This window comes from Octopus sinensis, linkage group LG16, assembly GCF_006345805.1.
Source record: "Octopus sinensis linkage group LG16, ASM634580v1, whole genome shotgun sequence".
In the NCBI taxonomy this organism is placed as follows: domain Eukaryota; kingdom Metazoa; phylum Mollusca; class Cephalopoda; order Octopoda; family Octopodidae; genus Octopus; species Octopus sinensis.
Window position 1 is genome coordinate 31,471,993 of NC_043012.1, and position 2,913 is coordinate 31,474,905.

Here is a 2,913-nt window from a genome sequence, read left to right on the forward strand (position 1 = left end):
CATGATGAGGCTGTGAGACTTGTTGCAGAAATAGCTTGCTGATTGTTAAAACCACCGAAGAAGATGTCACAGGTCGTACTCAGTTATATGATACTAGTTGCGATGATAATGACCTGATATGCACTTATAGGTACTTATCTACGTACGTATACACATACGAAGATACAAATATGTGTACGTACACATACGAATATGTGTACGTACACTTGCGTCAGAAATTAATTAGCACTTCTCAAATTTCTACATTAAATAGGTTAAATCAATTAACCTATGAGCTGTTCAAAACGTCTTACGCGATGAGAAAACTTAGTATGGTGTGATTTCGGTCCTTGCGAGGCGCTACCTATATCTATTAAACAAAGGAAGATTTGTCTGCATCCGCACTCCAAGTTGTTGTTGCACTGCTATGTCAACATCATAAGGCTGTAGACTCTCAAACTGCTCTGCAAACAAAGTTACGTCATCGTTCTGCGCAACAGTGAACTCGCAACAAAGCAATAGTTCGAGATATGGCCACTAGGTGACAGCACATACCTTGAGTGAAGAGCAAATCAAGGGTGCTAATTAATTTCTGACGGTAGTGTATACGCATATTGAAGATGAGACGACTTCTTGAACTGCTACTCAGGGTTTCTTGAAACTGATCATCACACAGTCGCAAATATATTTATATATCTATGTGTGTGTCAGTGTGTATGCTTGTGTACACATATACATGTATACATATGTGTACATTTAACCATCTCTTTCTCTCTCTCTTTCTCTCTCTGTTATATGTATGTCTGTCTGTCTGTATGTATGTATATGAGACGGTGCAAAACGTTTAAGACCGTCAGTCAATTGTGATTTTATTCAAGACATTTCCCTCTCAGGTTCACACACTTATTGTGGCGGTCCTTCAGTTTTTCTAAAACACCAATACCTTTGAAACAATAACACAAATATAATTAAAAATGTAAAAGTATCGCATTTTCATTAAAAAACCCAAAAAACTGGTCAATTGTAGGTTAATTGTGTACGTTTAGAAAATGCTAATATTGCACGATTAAAATTGAAGTATTTTGACTACATTCACCTTGAAATAATGCTCAAACAATCTTGATTGAATACATTAATGGTTTTCTTTCACTAAAAAACTCACTTTTTTTGGTTTAAAGCTGTAAGGCAACAAAAATGATTTATTAGCAAGAAAATAGTATTTTCTATTTTGAATAAAAAGCAATCAGTGTTTTCTTTTCATTAAAAAATAATTAAGCATGCCTTTATTTCAATAAAATGTTTGGTTTTGCTAAACGAATTTAAGGAAAAAAAATTCTTAGGAAACCAAATAGTCTTTCCTTCCTTCATGCCAAGTTTGAAGAAAATATCTCTTTTGTATCTTACGATTTTGCTCTCTTAAATATACTGCATTTTACGGCATTATTTCAAGCCAGCCAGCTTTTTTTGCGCAGACTGCACGTGCATTTTTCTCGCGTATACGTAGTAGCGATCGCAACAGCTGATGTACTTGTGCGTACAAATGCACGTTCCCACGGCTCTATTGCTCACATTCTCACCTGGAATCGATTTATTTCAAGACTTATACACGCTCTGATACCGTCGGTATCTACATATCAAATTTGAGCGGAATCGGATGGAGAATGCACGAGATCCTAGAAGACACACACACAGAACGGATTTTATATAATAGATATATAGTCAATTCAAATAAATGAGTAAAATTGGAGGATAACAACAGGACGTGTACAAGAAATGTATTAGCTCGACGCTCGGTGAAAAAGTGAGAGTTTGACGTTTCGTGCATAACTCTTCGTCGGAAAGGAGAAAAGGAAAAGTTCAGAGAATGAAAAGAAATTGCCAACAGTACGTGTGTAAATACACGCGCAATTCATTGTATAAGTCACTAGCCCGAGGTGTCATACACCAAGTATGAACGAAAAGATCATGGTGGTTGTAAAGCGGGCATCTAAATCACACCACCTCACAGGTCTATATTTCGCGGCAAAATGGGTACGATGGAATGTAATTTGCAACAAACAACAGATGCTACTCCAAATGTCCTGTTAGACTCGAAATATTACTTGGACGAACATGAGTCTTTAGATGTGTATCAACGCCACAGTACAAAGGAGAGTAAAACAAAGCATACCAAGAAATCAATGCATTATAATAATATACACACACGCACGCACGCGCGCGCACACACACACATACACACACGTGTGTGCGTTTATGTATATATGCATATGTGTGTGTGTATGTATATATCTATGTATATTATAGAATAACACACATCATATAGTTTTCAACTAGCAATAACCACGCCTCGGATAACCCTCATTGGCTATGGTACCGCCTCATACATCATATACGAAATAAAAAGTGAAAATAAGGAAATAAGAGTACAGATTAATAAGTATCGCAAAATTAAAACAGGAAAATAATTGATCTTAACTCACTATATTGGTAGAAATAGCACTAATTTCTATGTAAAGGAATCGAAATCGAAAGACCGAAGATACAGCTAAGAAGATAAGGAACGTACTTTAAGAGAGTAGAATATTTTTTTGACGAATACAACATTGTCCAGAAAAAAAATTGAAAACCCATCAATCTATAAGTATTATATATATAGTTAAACCGTATGTCAGGTATGGACTAAAATAACTTTCTCTTTATAATTTAGGCCATTGGGAGTTAGATAGTTGAAAGTATAATATTGCAAGCGTTAGATGTGCATTCACTTTATAAAAAAACAGCATTGCTTAGCACACAACAGTATTTTGTATACAGTCTTAATGATAGATTGAATTTATATGAAACGGTATCATAAAGAAAGAAGAACTTGCACGACGAAAATATGGAAAAATAAGGGGAAAAAATGGTGGTTGTTGTAATTGATATAGTGGAGAT

At 35.3% G+C, this 2,913-nt stretch overlaps 1 pseudogene; it reads right to left on the reverse strand.

Moving 5' to 3' along the window:
* Window positions 1-2,216: 2,216 nt before the first annotated feature.
* LOC115220638 lies at window positions 2,217-2,371 on the reverse strand (annotated as a pseudogene).
* Between the last annotated feature and the right edge of the window lie 542 nt (window positions 2,372-2,913).